This window comes from Mirounga angustirostris, unplaced genomic scaffold (assembly GCF_029215605.1).
Source record: "Mirounga angustirostris isolate CCGP_5_RB_7025 unplaced genomic scaffold, mMirAng1.0.hap1 SCAF_1, whole genome shotgun sequence".
NCBI lineage: Eukaryota > Metazoa > Chordata > Mammalia > Carnivora > Phocidae > Mirounga > Mirounga angustirostris.
Window position 1 is genome coordinate 155,783,932 of NW_026991709.1, and position 13,387 is coordinate 155,797,318.

Genomic DNA, 13,387 nt, shown 5'->3' on the forward strand with positions numbered 1-13,387 from the left:
CACCAATTGGGCAGCATCCAGTCTAGCAGACAGAAAGAAAAGAGCTGGAAAAACTATACAAGGCTAGAGATTTGACAGGCAGAAGGGAACAGGGGGAAAAAAATTGTATTAGGCAAAAGGGTAGACTGGTTATTTGCAATGTGACTTTCCTTATAGGGGATGCCAGGGTTTTATCAGGCCGATTACTTAACTCATGATAATCAGGAAAATCTTGATCGACTTGTTAAAGACAACAGGCCCCAAATGGAGTTGCTTATGCTAAGAGAAAAACAAAAACAAAAAACCAAAAAAAACCAAACCAAAACAAACAAACCCACAAAAACCTTCAGGAGGGAGCCTATGAGGAAGGAAAAAGGAGACAAATCTTTATTTAGGTTTGCAAACCAGGAGGGGCAACCCAACTCAGTTGGTGTGCCCGTCTGAAGAGGACGAGGGGAGGTGGTATTTTTAAAGCTTAAAACCACACGCGAGGAAAAAATTCAGTTGGTATGGGTTGCTCAGTGATGGGTTGACCTTTTTGGCTCAGTATTGTGCGACAGGGGAACTTTTCAGGTATCTAAACCTCAAGATGCTTATCATGATTCCAAGAAATGTCTGCTCTTCTAAGGACTCCACAAAACAGTGGCTGTTGCAAGATGGGGTCAGAGTGTCAACCCTTCCCTGGCCCCCTTTCTTCTGCCACCTCATGTCACCAAACTGGAACTTACTTACAATTTTGGCTATCCCAGAAAGGGAATCTTAAAGCAGTCAATCAGGAATTTCCTGATCAGCATGAGTTACACAATCTGCCTGATAAAAACCCCTGCCATCCCCTATAAAGAAAGTAGCCTTGTAATAACCAATCCACCTTTTTGTCTAATGTAACATCCTTGTTTTTACTTCCTTCTGTCTATAAAATGAATTGCCTTGTATAACTCTCTGAAGCTTCTTTCTGTCTGCTACACTGGGTGCTGCCTATTTATGAGTCACTGAATAAAGCCAATAGGATCTTTAAAATTTGAATTTTGTTCTTTAACAGACTGGTTTCAGATTCCATGTCTGGGAGACCAAAATGTAAGTCAGTCACCAAAACTGTAAGTAAATTAAGTCTCACTTTGATGATGTGGGGCATAGCATAAGCAACTCCGTTTTGGTGTTCTTGTGTTGTCTTTAACAGTTACCCCATTTAAATCAGACTCTCAGCCTAATTGAGATGTGAACAAAAGTTTAACGCATTAGCACTACTCCCAGCTACTACTCTAGAATCCTCAGAGTTTTTGCTGAATCTCTGTGTGGTAATCATAGGCCACGATGTCAGGTTCACATTCTTTAAATTGGTTATTCTTTGTAACTTTTCTGACATTATAATATTAGGGAGATTATTCCCTTGGTGGTTAGTGGATGCAAGCATGCATTTAAAGCTCTTGAGTGAACAGAGTGCACCAGGTGGACTACTATGATTACTATAGGTAGAATGATTCCCAATGTCTGGAGTGCACTTTGGAGTCGTCATGGTCCTCAAGACCCAAACCAGTCAGAGTCAAATAAATCAGAGAAAGACCCCACCGAAGGAGTTGCTTTCTTTCTTTTTTTTTAATGTTTTCAAAGATTTTATTTATTTATTTGAGAGAGAGAGAGAGAAGGAGAGAGAGAGCAAGAACACAAGCAGGGAGGAAGGGCAGAGGGAGAGGGAGATGCCCCAATGCGGGGCTCGATCCCAGGACTTCAGGACCACGACCTGAGCCGAAGGCAGACACGTAACCGACTGAGCCACCCAGGCACCCCAAGGAGTCACTTTCTTAAACCAGTTGGCTGGGGGTCAGTGGTCTCATGTAGCTGAGACTCAACTTTCCCTAGAAATGTTCATCCAAGTGCAATAGCTGGTGTTGGCCACAGCACAAACACCTCCTTGCTCAGCTAAAAGATAATGAAGGACTATCCTAGTATCAGGAACAACTTTCCCCAGAAAGCTTAGGGATTTTTGTTGGGCAGTTACTGCTTTAACAGTAGAGTCTGCAATATCTTCTGAGAGTTAAATAGAGGTTCATGATCATAGCCTCATTTGCACTTGCTCCCAGCCAGGGGAGTGAGGATCTGCCAAAAGAAGCAAATTCTGAATCATGACTGCCTTCTGGCAATTCCCATTTGTTTCAATAATGCAAGTTGAGGGGAATTGGCCAGTGAGATGTCTCAGTTTGATTGTGGGCAGTTAGGGGTACAATTAGATAACCCAAAAGGCACTGTCTGATTAAGTGCCAGCCACCTAGGCATTCATAAGCCCAAGAAATATGTTTTTCCTCAAAACCGCCACAGAAAATAATGATCCCTGCTAGGGCACACACTCTTCCCATGAAAGTATTATTATTAATGAGTTTATTCACTGGGATTTCTCATTTGCCCAGTTAAGCCTTGGATCAGTTAGGCTTTCATTGCACTTGGGAAGGTAATTTCCTGTTCTACAATAAAAGGTAGTTCTAAAGGCTTTGCGGAGGTGGGTGCATGTGGAGAAATTTGCAGTTCTAGGCTAGGGGCAGTTTATGTTTAGAAAATCGTTAAGAACGTGGTGGTGAGAATGTACGGATTTTGTTTTTCTTCTTCTTCCTCTTCTTTTTTAAAATTAAATTCATTTATTTAACATATAGTGTATTATGAGGTTCAGAAGTAGAGTTCAGTGATTTATCAGTTCCACATAACATGAGTGCTCATTACATCAATGCCCATCACCCAGTTGCCCCATCCCCCCACCCACCTCCCCTCCAGCAACCCTCAGTTTATTTCCTATAGTTAGGAGTCTGATATGTTTGTTATCTCTCTCTGATTTCATTATTTTATTTTTCCCTCCTTTCCCCTATGTTCATCTGCTTCATGACTTAAATTTCACATATAAGTGAAATCATATAGTATTTTTCTTTCTCTGACCGTCTTGTTTACTTAGTACAACACCCTGTACTTCCATCCATGTCCTTGCAAATCATAAGATTTCATTCTTTTTGATGTCTGAGTAATATTCTATTGTATATATATACACCACCTTTTAATTATCTATTCATCCATCAAGGGACATTTCGACTCTTCCCATATTTTGGCTATTGTGGACATTGTTGGTATAAACACTGGGGTGCAGGTGCCACTTTGAATCACTGTTTGTATCCTTTGAGTAAATACCTAGTAGTGCAATTCCTGGGTCATAGGGTAGCTCTATTTTTAACTTTTTGAGGAATCTTCATAGTGTATTCCAGAGTTGGAGCACCAGTTTGCATTCCCACCAACGGTATAACAGTCCCTTTTCTCTACCTCCTCCCAATGTCTGTTGTTTCCTGAGTTGTTGTTTAGCCATTCTGACTTGTGTGAGGTGGTATCTCATTGTGGTTTTGATTTTTACTTCCCTGGTGGAGAGTTATGTTGAAAATTTTTCATCTGCCTGGTGGCCATTTGTATGTCTTCTTTGGAATAATGTCTGTTTATGAAGGACTTCTTTTGCTCATTTATTGACTGGATTATTTGTTTTTTGGGTGTTGAATTTGGTAAATTCTGCATAGATTTTGGATATTAGCCCTTTATCTTTTTTAAAATTTAAATTCAATTAGCCAACATATAGTACATCATTAGTTTCAGTTGTAGAGTTAATTCATCAGTTGCATGTAACACCCAGTGCTCATCACGTCACATGCCTTTCTTAATACTCATCACCTGATCACCCCATCCTCCACCAACTTCCCCTCCAGCAACCCTCAATTTATTTCCTAGAGCTAAGAGTCTCTCATGGTTTTTTTACCTCTCTGATTTCTTCCCATTCAGTTTTCTCTCCCTTCCCCTATGACCTCTGTGATATTTCTTTTTTCCTCATATGAGTACAACCATATAATTATGTTTCTCTGATTGACTTATTTTGCTGAGCATAATACCCTCCATTTCCATCCATGTCAATGTAAATGGTAAGATTTCATCCTTTCTGATGGCTGAGTGATATATATACCACATCTTCTTTATTCATTCATCTGTCGATGGACATCTTGGCTCTTTCCAATGTTTGGCTATTGTAGACATTGCTGCTATAAACATTGGGGTGCAGGTTCCCCTTAGGAGCAATACCTTTGTATCTTTGGGATAAATACCTAGTAGTATAATTGTTGGGCCATGGGGTAGCTCTATTTTTAACTCCTTGAGGAACCTCCATACTGTTTTCCAGAGTGGCTGTACCAGATTGCATTCCCACCAACAGTGTAACAGGGTTCCCCTTTCTCCGCATCCCCACCAACATCTGTCATTTCCTGACTTGTTAATTTTAGCCATTCTGACTGGTGTGAGGTGGTATCTCATTGTGATTTGGATTTGTATTTCCCTGATGCCAAGGGATGTGGAGGATTTTTTCATGTGTCTGTTGGCCTTTTGTATGTCTTCATTAGAGAAATGACTGTCCATGTCTTCTGTCCATTTCTTGACTGGATTATTTGGTTTTTTGGGTGTTGAGTTTGATAAGTTCTTTATAGATTTTGGATACTAGCCGTTTATCTGATAAGACATTTGCAAATATCTTCTCCCATTTTGTAGGTTGCCTTTAGTTTTGTTGACTGTTTCCTTTGCTGAGCAGAAGTTTTTATCTTGATGAAGTCCCAGTAGTTCATGTTTGCTTTTGTTTCCCTTGCCTTTGGAGATATGTCTTGCAAGAATTTGCTGTAGCCAAGGTAGAAGAGGTTGCTGTCTGTGTTCTCCTCCAGGATTTTGATGAATTTCTGTCTCATGTTGAACTCTTTCATCCCTTCTGAGTTATTTTTGTGTATAGTGTAAGGGAATGGTCCAGTTTCATTCTTATACATGTGGCTGTCCAATTTTCCCAACACCATTTGTTGAAGAGACTGTCTTTTTTTCCCATTGGATATCCTTCTTTACTTTGTAGAGGATTAGTTGACCATAGAATTGAGGGTCCACTTATGGGTTCTCTATTCTGTTCCATTGTGTCAGTTTTTGTGCCGGTACCATACTGTCTTGATGATTACAGATTTGTAATTTAGGTTGAAGTCTGGCATTGTGATGCCTGCAGCTTAGGTTTTCTTTGTCAACATTCCTTTGGCTAATTGGGGTCTTTTCTGATTCCATACAAATTTTAGGATTATTTGTTCCAGCTCTGTGAAAAATGCCGATGTTATTTTGATAGGAATTGCCTTGAGTATGTAGTTTTCTTTCAATAGCATAGACATTTTAACAATATTTGTTCTTCTAGTCCATGAGCATGGAATATTTTTCCATTTCCTGATATATTCCTCAATTTCTTTCATACGGGTTCTATAGTTATCAGAATACAGGTCCTTTGCCTCTTTGGTTAGGTTTAGTCATAGGTCTTACGGGTTTTGGTGCAATCATAAATGGGATCAATTCCTTGATTTCTCTTTCTTCTGCCTCATTGTTAGTGTATGGAAATGAAACTGTCTTCTGTGCATTGATTTTATAGCCTGCCACTTTGCTGAATTCCTGGATCAGTGCTAGCAATTTTGGGGTGGAGTCTTTTGGGTTTTCTACATAAAGCATCATGGCATCTGCAAAGAGAGAGAGTTTGACTACTTCTTTGCAAATTTGAATGCCTTTAATTACTTTTTAAAAAATATTTTGTTTATTTATTTGACAGAGACAGAGATAGCAAGAGCAGGAACACAAGCAGCGGGAGTGGGAGAGGGAGAAGCAGGCTTCCCCTCGAGGAGGGAGCCCGCTGTGGGACTTGATCCCAGGACCCTGGGATCATGACCTGAGCCGAAGGCAGACGCTTAACGACTAAGCCACCCAGGCACCCTGCCTTTAATTATTTTTTGTTGTCTGATTGCTGAGGCTAGGACTTCCAGTACTATGTTGAACAATAATGGTGAGAGTAGGCATCCCTGTTGTCTTCCTGACCTTAGGGGAAAAGCTCTCAGTTTTTCCCCATTGAGAATGATACTGGCTGTGAACTTCTTGTAGATGGATTTTATGATACTGTGGTATGTTTCTTCTATCCCCACACTGTGGAGAGTTTTAATCAAGAAAGGATGTTGTATTTGGGCAAATGCTTTTTCTGCATCAATTGAGAGAATCATATGGTTTTTTCCTTTCTTTTATTAATGTGATGTATCATGTCGATTGATTTGCAGATGTTGAACTACCCTTGCAGCCCAAGTATAAATGCCACTTGGTTGTGGTGAATAATCCTTTTAATGTACTGTTGGATCCTATTGGCTAGTATCTTGGAATTTTGACATCCATGTTCATCAGGGATATTCGTCTGTAATTCTTCTTTTGATAGGGTCTTTGTCTGTTTAGGGGATCAAGTAATGCTGGTCTCATATGATGAGTTTGGAAGTTTTCCTTCCATTTCTATTTTTTGGAACAGCTCAGAAGTTCTTTAAATGTTTGGTAGAATTCCGCTGGGAGGCCATCTGGCCCTGGACTCTTGTTTTTTGGGAGGTTTTTGATTACTGCTTCCATTTCCTTCCTGGTTATGGGTCTGTTCAGGTTTTCTATTTTGGTAGTTTATAAGTTTCCAGGAATGCATCCATTTCTTCCAGATTGCCTAATTTGTTGGCATACAGTTTCTTATTATATCTTCTTAAAATTGTTTGTATTTTTTCAGTGTTGGTTGTGATCTCTCCTCTTTCATTCATGATTTTATCAATTTGGGTCCTTTCTCTTTTCTCTTGGATAAGTCTAGCTATGGTGTTTTGGTGTTTTTTTTTTTTTAAATCTTATTAATTCTTTCACATAACCCACTTCTAGTTTCATTGATCTGTTCTACTCTTCTTTTGCTTTCTATTTCATTGATTTCTGCTCTAATCTTTATTATTTCTCTTCTCCTGCTTGGTTTAGGCTTTATTTGCTGTTCTTTCTCCAGGTCCTTTAGGTATAAGGTTAGCTTGTGTATTTGAGACTTTTCTAATTTTTTGAGAAAGTCTTGTATTGCTATATAGTTTCCTCTTAGGACCAGCTTTGCTGCATCCCAAAGGTTTTGAACAGTTGTGTTTTCATTTCATTTGTTTCCATGAATTTTTAAAATTCTTCTTTAATATTCTGGTTGACCCATTCATTGTTTTAGTAGGATGCTCTTTAACCTCCAAGTGTTTGAATTCTTTTCCAAACTCCTCTTGTGATTGAGTTCATATTTCAAACCATCATGGTCTGAAAATATGCAGGGAACAATCCCAAATTTTGGTTTTGTTTGAGGCCTGACTTTTGACCCAGTATGTGATCTATTCTGGAGAATGTTTCATGTGCATTTGAGAAGAATGTGTATTCTGTTGCTGTAGGATGGAATGCTCTGTATATACCTGTGAAGTCCATCTGGTCCAGTGTCATTCAAAGTCCTTGATTCCTGTTGATCTTCTGCTTAGATGATCTGTCCATTGCTGAGTGGGGTGTTGAAATCCCTACTATTATTGTATTATTATCAATGTGTTTCTTTAATTTGGTTATTAATTGGTTTATATAATTGGCTGCTCCCAAGTTTGGAGCATAAATATTGATAATTTTTAGATCTTATTGTTGGATTGACCCTTTAAGTACGATATAGTGTCCCTCTTCATCCCTTACTACAGTCTTTGGTTTAAAATCTAATTTGTTTGATATAAGGACTGCTACCCCAGCTTTCTTTTGATGTCCATTAGCATGATAAATAGTTCTCCACCCACTCACGTTCAATATGGAGGTGTCTGTAAGTCTAAAATGAGTCTCTTGTAGCCAGCATATGGATGGGTCTTAATTTTTTATCCAATCTGTGTCTTTTGTTTGGAGCATTTAGCCCATTTACATTCAGAGTAACTATTGAAAGATATTAATTTAGTGCCATTGTATTACCTGTAAATTCCCTATTACTGTAGATTGCCTCTGTTGCTTTCTTGTCTATGTTACTTTTGGGCTCTCTCTTTACTTACAGGATCCCCTTTAATATTTCTTGCAGGGCTGGTTTAGTGATCACAAATTCTTTTAATTTCTCTTTGTCCTGGAAGCTCTTTAATCTCTCCTTCCATTCTGAATGACAGCCTTACTGGATAAAATATTCTTGGCTGCATGTTTTTCTCATTTAGTACCCTGAATATATCATGCCAGCCCTCTCTGGCCTACCAGTTCTCTGTGGATAGGTCTGCTGCCAGTCTAATTTTCCTACCCCTGTAGATTAAGAACATCTAGTCTCGAGCTGCTTTCAGGATATTCTCTTTATCTCTGAAATTTGCAAGCTTCACTGTTATATGTCAGAATGTTGATCTATTTTTATTGATTTTGAGGGGGTTTCTCTCTACCTTTTGGACTTGAATGCCTTTTCCTTCCTCAGATTAAGGAAGTTCTCAGCTATGCTTTGCTCAAATATACTTTCTGTCCCTATCTTTCTTTCTTCTTCCAGGTACCCCAATAATTCTATTTTTTTTTTTTTTTGCTTTATGGTATCACTGATTTCTCAAAGTGTCCCTTCATGGTCCATTAGTTGTTTTTCTTTCTTTTCCTGAGTTTCCTTTTCATCATCTTGTTTTCTATACTGACTCTTCTGCCTCATTTACCCTAGCTGTTAGGGCATCCATTTTAGACTGCATCTCAGGTAAAGCATTTTTAATTTTGACCTTCTTAGATTTTATTTGTGCACTCATAGCTTCTCTACTGTTTTTATGCTTTTTTCAACCCCATCTAGTAACTTTATAATCATTACCCTGAATTCCAGATCTGACATTTTATTTATATCTATATAAATTAGATCTGTGGCAGAGAGTATTACCTCTGGTTCCTTCTTTTGTTGCAAACTCCTCCTTTTATTCCTTTTTCCCAGAGAAGAATGGATAAACAAGAAACCAAATCAAAAATATCAACCATGACCCATGTGAAATACACACTAGACAAATCATAAGAGGTAGACCCAAAGAAGAAAAGAAAAAGAAAACAAAAGGGAAAAAGGAAAAAATATAATCTCCCAGGTGGACAAAACAGGGTGATCCACGTGGTTCTGGGTGTATTTTGGTTGGTTTGTTAGACAACACTAAGTCCAAAAATTGTAAAGAAAACAAAACTTACATACATGCAAAAATAAAAATGAATATAATGAAAGGAAGCAAAAAATGAAGAATATATGTATAAAATGTAAATATGAAGATGAAAGTTAAAAAAAGACTTAAAAAGAAAGAGTTGATAAAATAAGAAACTAGTTGAAAAGGAGAAAAGGAAAAAAATAAAAGGAACATTTTGAACTGAGATATAAAAGAATCATGAGAAAAAAACCTCAAATTCCAGATACTATTTTCCCCTAGCACTGGAGTTTTGCAGTTCTGTGTGCTCTGTAAACCTGGTATTCATCTGATGTTCCAGCTGGTCTTCTGAGGGAGGGACGTGCTGTGCTGATTCTCAGGTGTCTTTGCCTGGGCAGAGTTGTACCACCCCTTGCCAGGGGGTAAGCTGCTTGGTTGCGCTATGTGGCTTTTGCTTCCCAAAGGCTTTCCCCACCAATTTAGAGGATGAAAATTAAAATGGCTGCACCCTAATCTCCAGCCCTGGAGCTGAAAGATCTTGGGCCCCTGTTTCCCCTCAGTGAAAAGCAGTCTTCACTTTTGTGTGTGCCAAACTCTGCAGACTCCTGAGATGAGTACCTGTGCCAAGCCTCTTGCGGAAGGTAGAGGGTTGCTGTGTTTCTGTCCTTTGTAGGGCATCTGTATGGAGAGTTGTCACCCGATCGTGCTGCAGTTCACAGTTTATGGCAAATCGAGGTGAGAGCCCCCTCCTGGGATCACTGAACTTAGCCAGTTTCCCTGCTTTGATGCCTGGAACTCTGTTGACTCAAGCACGCCCGTTCTTTCTGTGACCCTCGGAATCCTGAGACCACACTGTCCTACCTAGGATTCTGCCTGCTTTGTCTCCTGAGCACCTTTCAGGCAGGGATGTCTCTCACTGGAACAGACTTCTAAAACTTCTGGTTTTGCACTCCAAGTTTACGTCACTTTCCGGTAGCCACCTTACAGAGGTTACCTCCCCCTCCCCCCAACCCCCGCCATTTATTTCTGATATATCCCCTCATATTCACTTCTCTACACCTCCTACCTTGCAAAAAGTGGTCACTTTTCTATTTGTAGAATTCCAGCAATTCTTTTCTTTATTTTTTTAAATTTGATTTTATTATGTTATGTTAATCACCATACATTACATCATTAGTTTTTGATGTAGTGTTCCATGATTCATTGTTTACGTATAACACCCAGTGCTCCATATAATACGTGCCCTCTTTAATAGCCATCACAGCTTCTTCTTGGCTCTCTTCCAATTGCTCAAGTAGCAATAAGGAATGTTAAGTATCATCTGTTCTCTAAAGTGGTGTTAGAACAGGATCATCAGGAGATATTATGGTGGTTTAGGGGCACAGAGATTTTATACATCAAGACTAGAAATCACATCACTGTTTTGTTTTTTAATTTTCTACAGCTTCTAACAGGAAATAACCTGAACTGAAATAATGATTACCCCCTCCCGAAAATGTGTATATCTTGACATTTGATCATGTTGTCATCTCTCCCCTGACACCTGTCCAAATCCTACTTCAAGGCTCAATTCAATGCTATTCCCTTTTAGGCTGACTGTGATCCCTTTCAAAATCAATCCCTCCCTTGGCTCTCTGAACTTCTATTATATTGGGTATCACATACTGCTTTTTGCTAGTCACCCATATCTGCCTTGGCATTTTCAAGGTTTATTCTTACTCCCCTATCTCCCTCCTAGAATCCAAAGTTTCTTACATAGATGTCTTCCTTATGTTTGTATAGTGCTTATTAGGGCATATCAAAGGTCACAACTTACCTCACTTAATCCTCCCAACTTGGGAGGTGTCAGCAGGCATGGATTGGTTTTTTTGTTTTTTTTTGTTTTTTTTTGTTTTTTGCCCCATTTCACAAATGAAGAGACTTAAGACTCAGTGGATACATAATTTGTCCAAGATCACAAATCCTAGATGGTAAGAGGCAGAGCTCAGGTCTGTCATACTTACAAGACTGGAAAGAAATTCTAGTCTATGTTTGAGATGTTTCTGGAAGAACTTAGATTTCAAATCTGAGATCTAACAAACCCAGAAATTGAAAGATTACAACCAACAGTGTCAAGTTTATGATTTCCAAGACCAAAATGGTGCTTTTGGAGAATCAAGTCACAGACATTGGTTCAGAAAGACATCTCTGGAATGAGAGGCAAATCTTGGCTCATATTGCTTTGTGGCCCCATTTCCCCACCTGTGAAATAAGAAGGTGGTGGCTAGACTACCAACTCTAAAGATCCTTCGTGCAGTCCATGAGTCCTCACTATCAACTATGGTGGCTGGGACTTGTGGGTAGGATGGCCTGAAAATGCTCTTTCCACTTTGCAGATTTGCAGCAGGAAAGGCCAGAGGCTGAGCTGGAGGTCCAGTGAGAGGGTTAGAATTGCAATGACAGGCCCAGAGCAGGGATTTCACCAGAACAGAGTACAGGGGGGTATAGTGTCCACTCTCCTAAAACTACTGGGGTAGAGCCCCTGGGAAGGAAGCATGGTGAGACAGGATGGTATTAGGTGTGGAGGCAGAGGCCAGCATTCCCACCAAATACTTTCGCTGATGCACTGGGGTCACCAGAAGGTTTCCACTGCTCTCTGGACCAGTCTCCCCATCTGTGTTGCGAGTGAAGGTCAATACCAGCACCAACAATGGGCAGAGGCAGCCTGGGACCACAGCTCCCACTGCAGGGCTGGGACATGGCACACACACCAGCACCGCCCACCCCTGCCCAGCTGCCATCCCACTAGCAAGTGGCTTGGAAAGAGTCCTGAACTAAAGATGTGCCAGAAGCAATTCCCTTGTGGTCTTCAGGTCCCTGGAGCAACTTCCAGTTCCATCTAGGAAGCTCAGAGGCCTGCTTATCTCATTGGTCTCCCTGCCTGGGATTGGCTTCCAGAGAGTAGGACTGAGGGTCCCTGAGGCTCAAAGTCGAAGAGAACAGTCCGTGCCCCTCCCCACCATGTCTAACTCAAGCCATATTTCATTAGTGTCACTGGCCCCCCTCGTGCTCATAATGGGCTGGAACACCATTAGCAGAAATAAATAGAGTAATAAAGAACAGGAATGAATGGGGTTTAGAGAAAGACAGCCGCTTGGGATAGAAAGAGGAGTTTGTGCCTGGGGACTCAAATGTGAACCAGAGAGACATGGTATCAGCTCACATAGGGCTTACTGTACAGTGGAGAAGGCTGACAAGTAAACAATGTTAACACAGTGTGACAAATAAGGACTGTGACAAATACAAATGAAGGAGCACCTAATCCAAGGAGACAGATGGGATATAGAGAAGGCTTCCTGGAGAAGGAGGTTTCTCAGCTAAGTCTTGAAGAACAAATAGAAAATTTCAAGGTAATAGGAGAGTCTCTGCTCTTGGGCAACATCCACTCCCATTCAAGCACAGTACCTGGGGTTTCCTGCCCATATTCTAGGGACCTACCTTATTTTTAAGGTGTATAAGAGTTCCTGGCTGTTGAAGAGGGGACTGTCCACACAGATAATGTCACAAGGTCTGAGCAGTTTGGGTGTGGTCTTTGTGGTCTCCTTAAATCAAAAGTTTGTTGTTTATTACTATTATTATTATTATTACAAACAAATGGGTCAAAGATAGCAGGCCTTGGCAGTAATCTGGATACAGTGGATAAAGAAGTGGGAGGAACCATACTAGAAAACACCTATTATACCTACAATGTGCCAGGCACCATTCTAAATGTGTTATATATATATCTCATCCAATCCTCATATTAATGCTATGATTTAGGTACTATTCTTATCTTTATTTTACAGATGAGGAAGTTGCAGCACAGAAAGGCCCAGTAACTTGGCCATGGTCACCCAGCCCATGGTATGACATCCAGGGTTCTAGTTTGGGTCCCTGGGTGAATGATAGTGCCTTTCACAGTGATGGGAACATGGGTGGAGCTTCAGAACTGATGAATGCTGCTTTAGGCAAATAGAATTTCTGTTAGCTCTCATACCAAAGCTAGTGTGATGGTTTCTCAGAAAGGTCAGGGTGGTGTTCCCTCAGATCTCTTTGGCCCAAATGCGGGTGTCCCAAAAATGCTATATGGGAGGCATCATGGAGCATGTCTTTCCCACTGGGACTCAACCCAGTCATGGTAGATCAGACCCACAGTGCTGGCCACAGAGGGACCTATGAAGTTTAGACATACTGCCCTGATGAAGCTGGCCCTCACAGACAATGAAAGCCAACTGCCTGGGCATGAAGCAGCTCTAAGGAATAAAAGAACTCAATCTTGTTTTCCAGATCTTGTCTCCTACATACTCCAAAGCAGCTAGAACTGCTGGACAACACATGATCAGGGAAACCTGAAAATTGGAGCTGACAGCATTTGGCCTAGCCTTAAGAGATTTCTTGCTTAAGAACCCTGAGTCTCTGAG